This window comes from Dreissena polymorpha, chromosome 7 (assembly GCF_020536995.1).
Source record: "Dreissena polymorpha isolate Duluth1 chromosome 7, UMN_Dpol_1.0, whole genome shotgun sequence".
NCBI classification, from domain to species: Eukaryota; Metazoa; Mollusca; class Bivalvia; order Myida; family Dreissenidae; genus Dreissena; species Dreissena polymorpha.
Window position 1 is genome coordinate 56,448,249 of NC_068361.1, and position 15,766 is coordinate 56,464,014.

At 36.1% G+C, this 15,766-nt stretch overlaps 1 long non-coding RNA gene across 1 annotated transcript in view; it reads right to left on the reverse strand.

Moving 5' to 3' along the window:
* Positions 1 to 11,006, reverse strand: part of LOC127839412 (uncharacterized) — a 54,217-nt gene extending 43,211 nt beyond the window's left edge. The window contains exon 1 of the long non-coding RNA XR_008030335.1: positions 10,828 to 11,006. This is a non-coding gene — a long non-coding RNA (uncharacterized LOC127839412). The remainder of the gene's footprint in view (positions 1 to 10,827) is intronic.
* Positions 11,007 to 15,766: the final 4,760 nt, after the last annotated feature.

The window sequence follows — 15,766 nt, forward strand, 5'->3', positions numbered from 1 at the left end:
GTCGTCGTCGCTCTCATGATCATCATGATCATCATGATCATCATCATTATCATCATCATTATCATCATCATTCATAAATATTCACCATTTATATACTTTAACTATAAGGTATCGGTAGAAAAAACACGATGCAATAGAATAACAGAAAAAAACATTAAACAACACACATTTTAGTTTCAATATATTGATATGACCTTTAAGGTGTGAGAATTGTTTAATCATTTTAAGTTTAAAATTTTATTATTCCTATTTCTATCGTTTAAGATATTGTTGATATGTTTTTTCATATCATGTAGATTTATTAATAAACACCAATAGGTATACACTGTTATTTAATTTTATATACAAAATATTGTCAATGTCGCTTTAACAACAGACAAATCACTGAAGGATTGCCAGACTGTCATTGACAAAAATAAAACAACCAAGGATAGCTTAAGTCGGACTGTTGTTGAGACTGATATGATGTGATCCGATATGATACGAACAGGGATTTCAATGTCATAAACTAGATACGATTCTTAAATGCATAGCTCAGCATTTCTACAGCTTTTTATTTCGCATATCACAACAACAGTATAAATTGTATAGTATTTTATTTGATTTTCTAAGACTTAAAATGTGCGTTTAGTTCGTAACCCCCAGATCATTTCGATTTTCAAAAAAAGTTTAGAATGTTTAGAATGTTTAGAATACTGTATTGCACGTCGTTACTTATCTCATTGTGCGCCGCCCAGGTATTCCAGGGTGCGACGACACTTATGACACACGATGGTAATTGTCGTCACCAAACGATTTCACGACCTAACGGTTACGCATTTTGTTAAGGCACATTGGAAAATACCATCAGTTGAAGATGGGTATTATTTTGCTATAGTTCTTATTATGCATTGTTTTTTCTTCTTCTTTAGATCCCTGTGGGACCCCTGATTTTGTAATTAGGCAGGGAAGAGTCCATTTTAATATATGCATAGGTATGCCACCGATTTGGATACTTCAGACACAGATTTATATCGGGTCTTAAAGGTCCAAGAGAAAGGCCTGACTAGATAATGATGATACTCAATTGCGTGACCTTAATAAATACATATGTATACACAATTAATTCGACGCAATACACACATTATGCGTAAGGCTATGTCGGACCGTATTTGGTACAAAAACGAATATGGTACATTTGTACCATATTCGGCCGAATATGGTACAAATGTACCATACTCGGACCGAAGATGGTACAATTTTCGACCGAATATGGTACAAACATTGTACCATATTCGGTTGGAATAAGTTTTTCTATGCTCGCCAAAACGTATTTGGTACATACCAAAAAAACTCATAAAAATGAAAATGGCCTACGTATATGGTACATAAATTATGTATTTCTTAATAAATGAAATAGTCTGCCGATGTGTAAACTTTTTTTCAAACTCAAATACATTGTATTAACCTAATATTGGAAGTGACAAAAGTATCATCATCATCATCATCATCATCATCATCATCATCAGCATCATCATCATCATCGTCGTCGTCGTCGTCGTCGTCGTCGTCGTCGTAACTAGCAGTAACAGAAACAGCTAACCTAACCACACTTTACATGGATTTTGCTGGTTGTGTAACTGTTTCGCCGGCTAGCTCAGTCGGTTGCGCGTCAGATTGGCACGCAGGCGGCCTGGGTTCGATTCCCGGGCGGGCCAGATACTTTCGTGGAGATCATTAATAGCCATTTTCGAATTTTTAAAACTTTTTTTTTCGAAAGTGTATTTTCACCAAAATCCGATTTAAGAGATTTTGAGCTCTTTTAAATGAATATATCTCTCCAAAAATAAGGATGTTTGACTGGCTGCTTTAGACAGGTGTGACTGTATTCCTAAACATTACTTTGTAAAGTTGATTTGTCGTTCCGACGTCATATTGCTGAGAAGCCGACAAAGCTTTGAAGTTTCCGATTTTTTCTTTGATAACGTGCCGCTTTAAAAAGGCGGGAATTTTGCACACGAGTCTTACTCAGAAGTCAGTAACCATATTTGACTTGGCGGTCGGCAAGAAAAGTTGTGATTTTCGACTAGAAAGAATTGAAATCAAAACTTTCTTCAAACTTCAAAAGAATTCTTGACAGTAAGTACTGTACATAATTTTAATTTTCAGTTGTCTTAATATGCATTGATGTTTTAACATGCATTGATTTTTATGTTTTATGCCCCCCCCCCTCAGAGTGCATTTGCAGTTGTCCGTCCGTCTATCCAATTGTCCGTGGCATTCCTTCCGGGTGCGTAACCTCTAAACTGCTAAAATATTTAAGCTACAGTCATTTTTTCGAAAGTGTATTTTCCACCAAAATCAGATCGAGCTCCTGTAATCTGTAGATTTGAACATTTTAAATTTTATGGAGTTTAAAGGTCTTTGACCTTCGAACCCTGCCTAGTCGTGACTTCTGGTGAGCGACCTAGGCCCCCAGGGCCCCTTCTTTATATCCCTTCCATCCACGTAGCATTGGTTTCTACAGACCGTTTGTCCGTTGACCGCCATAAGTTTGCCCGCTATTTTTCCCCTGAATTTGAATTCGGTTGGATTTCAATGAAACTTTACATGAAGTACTTGCTACTTTCATTGCGCATATTGCCCGGAAGTTCGGATTGTAAATTTTAGCGGAGCTATCAGACGAGTGATTTTAGCTCAGCTCATGTCGTGAGACATTCGTTTTCGACACGCGGTGTTCAATACAAGCTCTATTAACTAATGAAGTATAAATGTATAATAACTTATTATATTATTTCAGATGAAGGAAGCAATTAGGAGAAAAAGGAAGCAATTAGGGTGCTTGCCCAGGTCGAAGTACGACATTATTGTCAGATGTTTAAACGGATCGTTCGATGTCCCTGTGAAGAAACGGACACCTGAAGAGAATAATTGTTTGGCCATGATTAGAAAACGTAAGGACTTCGAGCTTGGTGACCGGGGTTCTTTATTGTGTGGCGGAAAGCAAGTCCTTGTGAAAGAAGATCTTCCTAGATTTGTTGAGATGTTCATGGAAAACAAAGGATGTGGAGCAAGGGTTATTTACAACAAACTGAAAGTAAATTACACGGGGTTCTCGGAACAAGCTATCCTTGAAATACTGTACAATAGCAAGTATTACCATGAGAAGTATCCGAGATTTACAAACAAGCCAAAGCCAAAGACAATTACAGAAGAGGAACCAGGCAAAAGATGGCAGATTGACATAATTAACATGAAAAATCAAAGTGTTAGCTACAAGGGGTCCACATACAGTTATATTCTACAAGTCGTGGACGTTTATTCTAGGTACGTTATGCCAAAACCCCTGAAAACGAAGAGTTCGCGTGAAGTTGCAAATGCATTAGAGGACGTGTTGATGGTTAACCTTGCCCCTGACATCATCCAATGTGACAACGGACTGGAATTTAAAGGCCCTAGTATGAAACTTTTGTTGAACAAGTACAACATCAAAATGATCAATAGTAGGCCGTATCATCCTCAATCACAGGGCAAGTGTGAAAGGTCAAACAGTGTTATAAAGGCCAAGATTCTATTTGCAACAAAAAGTAAACGTGGATTTAACTGGGTCGAAGGGCTTCAAGATTTAGCCTATGCCATAAACACAAGTTTCAAACGAGTTCTTGGGGGTCTCACGCCCTTTGAAGCCTACTACGGAAGAAGTCATGTTTTTACCAAAGAACGTCATAGTACCGTGAAATAAAGAAAACCATACGGCGAGCAAATAAAAAGGCTTACAGGTCGCTGTTGAAAAACGCAACTTCCCCAAGCAAGTACAAAGTAGGAGAGACAGTATTAATTCGCTATCCCTTTCGAAAATCCAGGGTGCCAACCAAAAGATATGTTATCGAAGGCAAGGTAGAAAAAGTAAAACGAAATGGTGTTTATATCGTGTCATTTCAAGTACCGAACAAACCCGAACTTGGATTCGTAAGCAAATCGGTTGGGGTCGAAAACATGACTAGCCTAACTGTTGCGTTAGAGAAACAACGAAAAATTAAAAAACATTCATTAAAACAGAACCGCTCAGAGAAACAAAATCACAGAACTAAGTACTATCATGTTTTAACACACCATGAAAATCTGCAGTTGTTGGATGGGGTGAATATTGCCATGGACCCAAATCCGGATGGAAATTGTCAATTTGCTGCTATATCGCATCAACTTGGTAAAATTGGTATATACAAAGACGTAGATGCTTTACGTAAGGAAGCAGTCCATCACATTGTAGAAAACAGATATTTCTATGAAACTTTTGTCTATGATGAAACATTTGATGAATACGTTAAGAATATGTCTAAGAATGGGACATACGGCGACAACCTCACGCTCATTGCACTTATGAGAGAATATAATTTGCAGTGCCTGGTAGTTTCTACCCGAGGACTAGAACACTCATCAATTGTGTCAGCAGATGGAACGTTCGATGGTGATGTTGGAACAATTGCATTGGGGTATTTCCCAGAAGGATTTGGCATGCATTACGTTAGTATCCGTATCAATCAACGCGTGTACAAGGACATAATATCACGCTTAGAACAGTCGTATGACAACGGTGACTCTGGCGACAGCGCTGCGTCTGGCGACAACGCTGCGTCAGGCGACAACGCTGCGTCTGGCGACAACGGTGACTCTGGCGACAACGGTGACTCCGGCGACACCGCTGCGTCTGGCGACAACACTGCATCTGGCGACAACGCTGCGTCTGGCGACAACGGTGACTCTTGCGACAACGGTGACTCCGGCGACAACGGTGACTCCAGCGACAACGGTGACTCCGGCGACAACGGTGACTCCGGCGACAACGCTGCGTCTGGCGACAACGGTGACTCCGGCGACAACGCTGCGTCTGGCGACAACACTGCATCTGGCAACAACGCTGCGTCTGGCGACAACGGTGACTCTTGCGACAACGGTGACTCCGGCGACAACGGTGACTCCGGCGACAACGGTGACTCCAGCGACAACGGTGACTCCGGCGACAACGGTGACTCCGGCGACAACGCTGCGTCTGGCGACAACGGTGACTCCGGCGACAACGGTGACTCTGGCGACAACGGTGACGTCTCTGTGTGTTCAGCCCTGAAAGAGCTTCAAGATATGATAAACAATAGGAGGGCACAGAAGCGAACGACTTTTCCATTTCTGATGTTACCACTTCACATTCAAGTTGAAATTTTTAAGTTCTGCATACAATCAAACCCGTCAATCCAGTTGGTGTTGGCGAAGGTCGGCAAACCCTTTAGAGATTTAATAAGGTCAATGAGTTTGCAAACACCTAGAATTTACATTCGGCCGGATATTGGACTAGATACTAGTAACAGAAATCCTGTTAGCGTTCGTTTCCTATTAACAAGAGCGGGCAGAAACAGCGGTCTTATTTCGGCAATAAAAGAAATCATCAAGGGGCCAAAATGGGCAAACGCATGGCTGCGTTTGCGTGTTAGTGGAATCGGTTGGTATGATATCATAGATGTCATGTACAGACATTACAGGTGAACTATACATGTATATCGGTGTTTGGAAACCTGTTATGTTATTTTTGTGATTGATGATTATGTTCTTCTACCGGAAATTTGTTGTCATTTGCTCATTTACTGGTAACTTTTTACGAAGCACATTTGGGATATTTTGGCTGCTACTAAAATGAATGTATATATGTATATTATGTCTTGTCAAAATGCTACAGTTGGATTAAAATTTAAATGCTGTTCTATGTTCTTCAATATTACTTTGAAAAATCCTGTCAGTATACCAATAAATGAAAAAAGTACAAGTTTGTTGAATCTCTTGAATGAAACAAATTATAAAATACAAAATGTAAAATGAATATGTGATGATGATGATGACAAAACATTTGTGATGATGATGATGGTAAAAAAATTGTGATGATGATGGTGGTGGTGATGATGATGACAGTGGTTATGATGATTGGGGTTTGATGATTGTGGTGATGATGATGATGATGATGATAATGATGATGATGATGATGATGATAACAAACGTTTTGGGATGATGATGACAGCGATGTTTATCGGACGATGATGATGGTTATAATGATGATGATAAGTTTTTAGATGATGATGACGGCGATGTTTATCGGCCGACGATGATGATAATGATGATGATGATAACAAAATATTTGTGATGATGATGATGGCGATGTTTATTGGCCGATGATGATGATGATATTCTCATCGTCGTCATCATCATCACAACATCCTCATTATCGACCGAAAACATCGCTGTCATTATCATCACAAAAAAAACTTTTGTGATCACCATTACGATCATGATAATGGATATGATGATGTTGGTTTTGATGGTGATGATGATGGTGGTGTTGGTAAAGATAACAACGATGATGATCATTGGGGTGTTGATAATTGATGTGATGATGATGATGATGATGATGATGATGATGATGAGATAACGATGATGATGATGATGATGATGATGATGATGATGAGATAACGATGATGATGATGATGATGATTACGATGATGAGTGTGTATCATATTCGGAACGAATGTGGTACATTTTTCATCCGAATATGGTACAAGTTTGTACCATATTCGGTCAGGCATTTTACCCCAAAACTGCAGATACGTATATGGTACAATTAGACAGTTGTACCATATTCGGCCGAATATGGTACAAACTTGTACCATATTCGTTTTTGTACCAAATACGGTCCGACAAGGCTATACGAAAAAGTTGTCAGTGAGCATTTTAGTCTGGAAATGAAAACACATTTGCAGTCAAAAAAGTACACCACGAGTCTTGAATTCACGATATCAATAGCGATGATCACAAAAGTACTTTTCATCTCAAGTACAAGAGCCAATATCATGAACATTTCACAACAATATGCGTGTATATAGTTATCTTATGTTAACGATGACAAGATAGTAGGTCATGTTGATCTTGAGGTTAGCGTTAGATATTCAAAATATCTAGATACGAAAAATATGCTTTAAAGGAAGTCAGTTCCCAAAATGGTTTTTATATCAATACATTAGATATCACAGATGAAACGGCGTCGGGAAAATTAAACAATCTTGATTTTAGTTATATTTTGCTGCACAGGTGCGTCAATACGGTGTATTTTAAGAGAAAATAATGATATTTGGACATCAAACTTCTCGAACGAAGCGTAAGTAGATAAATGATTGTTGGACGGTTTTCCCTCAATAATATTTTTATCTCGACGTCTACGATCTTGAAACAAAAAAACAAACAAGAGAAGCACAAACACCGTAGAGCCGAAAGAGCGTATTCATTACAAAATATATATAAATACAACGTGGCTTACCGGGTGAAAACATCTGCTACACGCTCACAAAAAACACGCCAACGACGCAGTATTGAAAGTAAGTTCAAACGAATCTCACTTAAACCTGGTAAGCTCCCGCATACGCATGCCCCCCCCCCCCTCCCAACACACACACCTCCTGATATCGTTCTTTCGAAGTATCACGGAATTCATCGGGAATATTTCCATTTTGAAACCAAGATTAATCTAATGGAGCAAACACATGCGCCGGTCTATACGAAAACCGTAAGACAAAGACGTGAATCTACATCAATCCAATAGGACACTGAATAACAAAAAAACTATATGCGTTCTCGAAGGGAAAAAAATCAAAACAACTTAATAATATCAAATTTCGCGCACAAGTCAACCATGTTTCAAGAGACAATTACATTCCTTATGCATTTGACTCCATCCGACTGGCGGAGTTCACGAAGAGACAGTAGCGAGGCATCTTAGACAAACAATACACGTGCACATTAGGCCTTTACGAAGGTGCGCGAATACGTTTATCTTGTTTTTATAGTGTTTGCCAATTTCGCATGTTTATTCCGTTATACAGCGAGAAAATCAGAAAAGTGACAAAAATGTCAAAACTAAATTGGTTTTTAATTCTTTGTCAAATAAGAGTACGAACAGAAAAATGTCGTTGTCAAATTTAACTATAAATATCATACAATGAAACATAATTTTCACAAAATGTATTCGTGCTTCCACAAAATCTGATTTTGAGAAATCAGTACAATCATGCTGTAGAAAGCTGTTCAAGGCTTAACCCACCTGCCCTTTGCAAAGCATTTTGCAATCGAAAAAAAGTCAATAAAGCCATATTCTGTTCCATCACCTGAATGAATACTGATTCGGATACTCAGCGGAACGCCCAGATAATATCAAGTCACGAAACGTTTGACGTTTTGTAATAAAGCAATGGCTATCAGGGCTTTCTGTCGCACAATATCATTTCGCTTTATGTCGAGTAACACCCCACCATATACACGTCCGTAATTCTTTAAAACTGCTGTCAATGCCAACATACTTATTATTATTCTAAAAATGTGTTATTAAATGAATAATAACATCGTTAATAAGTAGCAATAGGGTAAACACACAAACATTTGCTTTCATTTACTAGTAAATTAAGATTGTGTATGCGTTGTCAGTACCAAAACACGAACATCACGATTTTGCTATAATTAACACTAAACTTAAAGATGTCAAGATTGCATGTATGTTACAACACAGACAGCTTTATCTAATTAAAATTAACAAACCATTTAACAACAGAAAGGTAAATAAGTTTAAAGGCTTATATTTTGCTATCATTTCGAACGAATATATCTAAACAAAATATATTGTTACGATATGAGAACGTAATTTGTTGCATTTTAAAAAATTCGAACATGCTCCATAAGCTGTCAAAGTATTGAACTACTTCGTCCAACACTGAACCCAGCGATAAAAGAGACATTATGTTTAAGAATTGAACAGATTTAGGAATGACCGTTTTTCCGGAGCTCAGTTGATTGACGTAAATTTTGAGTATTGTATTCGAAAGTGTATGTACATAAAAAGTGTTTTAATATAATAAAGTTTATACTATATATTGATTTTTTTAAATATTTGAATGCAAGTAGTTGTAATCATAAATGTATCATCGACAACAAAAATAGCACATCGAGAAAGATACAGTATTTTTTCATAAGCATCATAATGTTCAAACTCGAAAGTTGAAAGAAGTGCGCTCAGCATTTAATGTTCATTTTATATGTTGCCGTGCATGCATTTCTATCTGTTCGTTAAACAAATATTTGAAAAACTATAATTGTCTGGTATATGCATGTATTCGATTCTAAGCCTTAATTTGTGTGAAAACATTCCGAATTGGTTAACATAAATTCAATTATATTTGAATAGATATGTTCTCAATGATATAGCGCCAAAAACTGATACGAAGTGGTAGCTGGTCGATTGTGTTATCCATATCGTAAGCCATCAATCATATCAATGTTCTGATTCTGATGCGTTCAGGATAGGCTCGAGAGGCCACATGTGGCTGCAAAGAATCCAAAATGTTGGTTTTCGGACCTCAATATAGTATGTCAAGATTTGTCAAATTCACATTAATTTGCGGCTTTGACTAGATAATATGTAAATGAGATAAAATAGCATTAAAAAGTTTAATTTGAACACAGTTTTAAGCTCTACTAGCTTTTTTCACTAAGTTTATACTCACATGAACACAGACTAGACAGTATGTAGCATCTTCCGTCCGCTTAATAGTTATAAAATCATATTGAATGAAAACAATAATAATCAAATAAACAAACATAAAACTAAAAACGACAAGGCAGAATTTATATGAATTTATCAACTATAGAAATGTAAGATAAACCAGATTAGCTTGTTTCCAGCTCGAAATATCATTTAACAGTTTTAATATGCAGCAGCTTTTGATATCATCTTAACAAAATATTCATTCTTTAATTCCAAATGTGACACCACAGATGACTCTTGCCCGTATGGTGCAACTTAATCAGCTCTCTCTAATATTATTATCTCCTTTTAATGTCCAAACATACTGTACAAATTAGACCTCCGATCATATAGATCTAATTATTTTAGAATTACTTAAATTTTTATGCGATTGACATAAGCAGTTGATTTTAGACTGATTTATTACAATAAACTGATTAGACTGCGTATTAAGACTCGTGATTTATTTGAAACAAGAATGTAAGAAATATCAGGAAATACAACACCAACAAAATAAATAAAAATATAAAGCAGTCAAACAACTATTGGAAAGTCTGTTCTCGTATATCTATATAACTTTCAGAAGAAAAAATGCCGATGGGATTATATTAATTATTTCCCTTTTTATTATCTTCATGCTTAACTGCATTTTTCATGTTGATACGTTTTACTTGTCCTGTCAGCCATATATTTTGTTACCGATATGCAGTACAGCAAAGTGTGTGTGTGACTTAAACTTATGTCTTTACTTGTTTCGTCGTTCTCGTTTTCCATTTACTTTAGATGTAACCTTGTACCGGACCGCTATTGATAATGATTTGAAATGCATATCAAAGTCCTGACCTATCCCAAAGGTTCAATGTCTCTGACCACATGTGCTGTTGAGTTAATGTTATCGTACTTCAACCGTAATGAAATCTTACTGTAGGCAAAACGTTGATTTTAATTTAAATGTGTCTTTTTCCCAAATAAATATTGGTAGGCTTTATCTAGTATTTGTTAGATGTTTGTTTGAAATCCCACTTATTTGCGGGTACAAACAAAGCTAGTCCATTAAAAATCGTTTCAAAATCTCATACCATCTGCAATTAATTATAATAACTACTGACAGACTAAATGGTTCAGCATGTTTAGCAACAACGTTATAACGTAACAACGATTTAAATGTCTGATGAAAGTTTGCGACCAAGACATATCGCGCGTTATTTTATCACAGTAAAGACATAATATAAGCTTTCAACCTTTTGAACCATTCCTATTTAGTATTGATCACTGCACTGAAGTGTATCCCGACATGATGTTTGTTGTTGTAAGTCGCTGAAAGACATCCGTACAGAATAATATTTCCTTTAAGTCAAATTTAAGACAGTTTTTTTGTGATGATGCTTTAACACTAAGGAAAACATTTTGCGAAGTTAAGGTATCGTTAATTATTTTAAAATGAAAAACATCGTAATTAATGCTTTGTTTTATATTACACGAATTACCTGGGGACTATCAATTATTATTAAAATACGATAATAATATGAATGGGGATATATATCAAAGGCACTGTTCCTAAACATGGTATCGCGTTCAGATTGTGAAATAGATTTGTCCTTGACAAAAATAGCACGACGAGACCGATACAATGTTTGTCCAAAACCTTCCTTAAAACGAAACGTTGAAAGAAGTGTATTCAGTCTTAAATGTCTGTTTCTTAAATATGTATGTACACGCAGTTTGACACATTCGGTAATAATTGACGTTTTAAAATAGTGTACTGTTCTGGTATATTAATGTTTAAAAGTATGGAATCAAAATCTGAATATCGGTATACATATTACGAAACAAACTGAATTGGTTTTAATATATTTCAATAATAATTAAGCTTTTTTAATCCATTTGGTAAAAAAATGGCATGTTCTTGTATATTGATACTGATTCTTTCTTAATCTCAATCTTAATTTGTGTGTGAATTTAGACGATGCTGCTTCAGCGAAGCAGCTCGTCTAAGATATCATACAATGAAAAAATTCTTCACAATGGCGACCTATGTAAAAGACCGAGCCAGTCCGATTGAGTTAGCTAAAAATTCTCAATCGGCATACCTCGCTGATTATCATTGATAAACATAAAGGCAGCTTGGTTCCCGTCTTCTTTCAAATTTATCGAGAGGTTCGGGACAGGAACCAGACACGAAACTGCCAGGTGGATTTTCAAACGTTGTGACGCTGGGAAAACCCCAAATGTAGTTATTTTTAGATTTGATCGAGAATGTAAGCCGCCTCCCAGTTTCGCTGAATGGGTCAAGTTCCCCACGGGTACTACTTCCCCGTACCCCCAATTTTTTGTTCGTACCCAAAAATCTTCATACACAATTTATTTTCGTACCCAATTTTTATTTCATTCCCAAATTTTTTGGAGCATAATTGTTTCGTACCCAAAATTTAAGTACCCAATTTTGTTTTCATACCCAAATTTATTTTCGTACCAACATACACAATTGTGGTGATGTAGATTAACTTTAATTGATGCTTTTATATCCATCCTCTTCAAAAACATCGTCACACCAGTACTGTCAGTACTTTGATATAATATGCATTCGATTTAAGTAGATTGCTATCAAATTGGATAAAATTTGAATTCAAATACTGCACTAACTACAGCTAGGTATTATTTGCAGTGGTGATAGAGGAAATGTGTGTGGATAGATTGGTGCGGTTGAAAGAATGTCTTTTCCGAATTAAAAGAATGTCTTGCATTCCGCAAGCCATGTTTGTTATTTGTACGCAAGTGCGGTTAAACGTTAATTATGCCGCGTAGTATCGTCTAATAAATCAAAGCCTTTTTGTTTAACAATACTTTTTTTATAACCAGGGCTAAATAATGTAAGTTTAATTTGAACCTATTTATTTTGGAATGATAGCATTGAAAGCCGTAGGCTTATTGACACGTTCATTAAGTAAGTCAAAAAAAAGAAAAAAAAAGTTTAACTATTATGGTGTTTTTTTCACTTGCAAGTTGCATATTCATCGCATGAAATGTGTGTTAGCATTTGCGCAGTCAGGTCAGAGGCGATGCTGTTCGCTATAAAATCACTCAATATGTTATGAAATCATTATGTATCTCCTGACCAGACTGAGAGATGCGCAGGCTGAGTAGGCTATATATATGATGGGCGCATATGGAAAAAGACCAATTTTCGCATGACGAGGGTCATTAAAAATCTCATTGCGAATTGTAAATGGCACATTTGAGCACAATGCTTTTTGATACAAAATTGAATTCAAAATGGAAAACTTGTCAATAATGGAAGCCTATCCAGACGTTCAGGAACTATTTCAAGACGTGCTGACCAAGTACGGCAAAAATTGTGGTTGGATATTTCAACGATATCCTCTTATCGTGGCAATGCTATTTCGGTAATGATTGTTTTGTCATCTTGAAAGAAAAACTGAAATTCTGCGAGATGTATTTTAACGGGTAATTGTTACCGGGCCACAATTTGTGTCGTTTGAACATACAGAGAGTACCGGTAGTCCGGAATTCCTTACACTGAACAGTGCTACATCCTTTGCACTGAGCACAGACACGGTGATGCAGCCAAAGTTCAGTGGTTGTATTTCGAATCAGCCTATGAAATCTTCGAAAATATTCATGCGTGTCTGTTGGCGTTATGAAAAAGTTAGTAATATGAAAAGCTGAGTAAAACAGCTATGCCGGAAAAGCGCACTAGTGCTCTATACCTATGTTTAAGTCAGAGTTGTTGACAATGTGTGAACTGCTCGGGTAACAAGTAATGCATAAACAACAATGTACGGGTCAACAGGGCTGTCTTTATGACTACATAATTCGTGAGTAAAACGTATCGTTCGCAGATTTATTTTTTATTTATTTTAATCAATTATCTTATTGTTTATTTTGAATTTGTATATGGTGTCAAAATTCAGAAGTTTTGTACAGGGAATTTTTTATCATGAAATTATATTCTTAGTGAGATAGGTATGCGCTATTCCAACAATACTCATTTAATATGATGGTGATTGCAAATTGTCTTTATATATTTAGTTCTATTTTTTCATCACACTTTATATGCTTTCAGAACGTCCACAAAGAGCCACGTTGTTGTTATTTTGTCTAAGTTATCTCTATAAAATAAATAGGATGACAAAAGTTGCACACAAAGCTCGAACGGAGCGTTATGACACACTCTTAATAAATTTGAATGGCGTGTGTTCATTGCAAACTTGCGATTAATTTTGAAAAAAGGAATTGCATCTAAAATTTTGCAATAGCGAACAGCTTCAGTGCCTTCAGCGCTTTGATTATTTTAGGTAGACATTAATTGACACAGGCCTGATAGTAACCTCATGAATTTAGAAAAGCCGTATCGCTAGTAACAACAGCGATCTCCGGTTATCCATAGCAGAAGCCAAATAAAATAATACAAGGTTAAAATTCTGAAAGCAAATGAATGAAAGACTCGTTTGTCTTGTTCATTTACTACAATATCACGTTTAAGAAACAATGACTGAGATTGAACATCGTCATATTTGTAATTTGAGCACAATATAGAAATAAACGTATAGTGCAATACAAAACCGTTCTGTATTTACGCGTTATATTAAAGGGACCTTTTCACAAATTTTGGCATGTATTGAAGTTTGACATTAAAGTTTACTAAATGTAAACATAAGGATCTTAAAAGTTCCAGAAAATAGAATAAAATTAAAGAAAGGAGAAAGTAGCCCTCAACTGGGCTCGAACCACTGACCCCTGAGTAAACTTCTATCGCTTAGAACACTCGCCCATCCGTGCCCATACATGATTGATGCATTTTATACTTTATATAAGCAATCCTCGTAGTATCACAAAATATAACGACAACATCTGCCAGGGGTCGTATTCCAGAAGCATCTTAAGTTAAATTTTATTCTTATCCTTAAATTGGGAAATTTTCTTAAGTGTTTCATTTCATATTGCAATAGATTGGCATCAATATTTACATTTAAATAACATCATTATGCCAATGTTATTTTAGGAATACCGAAAATACAGGTGTTTCCTTATTTTGTACAGGAATACAAAACATTGTAATTTTTAACTTAAGTGAAAATATTTAAGAAATGACTTAAGATGTTTCTGGAATACGACCCCAGAGCTCTTCAAATTTTTCAATCGTTTCGCGTTGTAATGCTTGATAATGTTCAGGTTTTTAAATCGTCAAAATATGCATATAATGGACATTTCATAGCATTGTAAATGTTCAGTATAACTGTTGCTCACGATTATCATAACTACAACGAAAATTAGCGAATCTAAAGCATTTTTTTTTTATTTTGTCAATTTACCGAAACGTGAAAAGGCCCCCTTAAAAGATTGTTGCTCGACGAACTGAGCAGGTTCTTGGATATTCTAAGCTTTAATGTTTACGTTGTATAAGTGCGTTTGTTAATGATATTTCCAGATAGGTTAGCTTAATTTTATTTTGATCAATGTTCAACTTTTGAAGTAAACTTATTTACATATAACACCCGTCTCGTATTCTTTTGATTCGATACTGCCTGATAGTTGTTCTTCGTTTACCATGAAAATCACTAACCGAGGACAGACGGGTTCAATTCCCACTGTGGGAGCGTTCTCCTAATAAGACACCAAGTACACGTTCTATCCACAGAAAACGGACTCGAGATCGTTTCATATAAGTAGTAAGTACTTAACGTACTATCGAGCTGAAATAAATAGGTTTAAACTAAAGAACTTAAACATATTAGAAATTCATATGGCGCCATTTTAATAAGACAATCAACAAAATAACGGAGTTACGCTGCGCGAGGCTCCTTCATCATTACTGACATAAATACAAAAATTCCTAACCACCGTACACAACTGAGGATGTGATTCAACCACGTACCTGTGAAACGTCTGTTTCTGGTAGCGGGAAAAGCCATGACGTTGATGCCGACGCCAATAGTAGTGTGGCACAAACCCATATTAATCCCGTGAAGTAATGTGTTAGCAACATCGCAGATGGTGTTACTTGAAAATGCAGATTCTGTTAATTAGTCATAATTGTAGTATGTATATATTTAATAAGAAGGCATACTAAACATTTGTCTCTCATGAATATAATAGATCAAAATACTTTGTCGATGCTATTCTTCTTTTAAAACAAAAGCCAGATCAGATCTTTCAAAT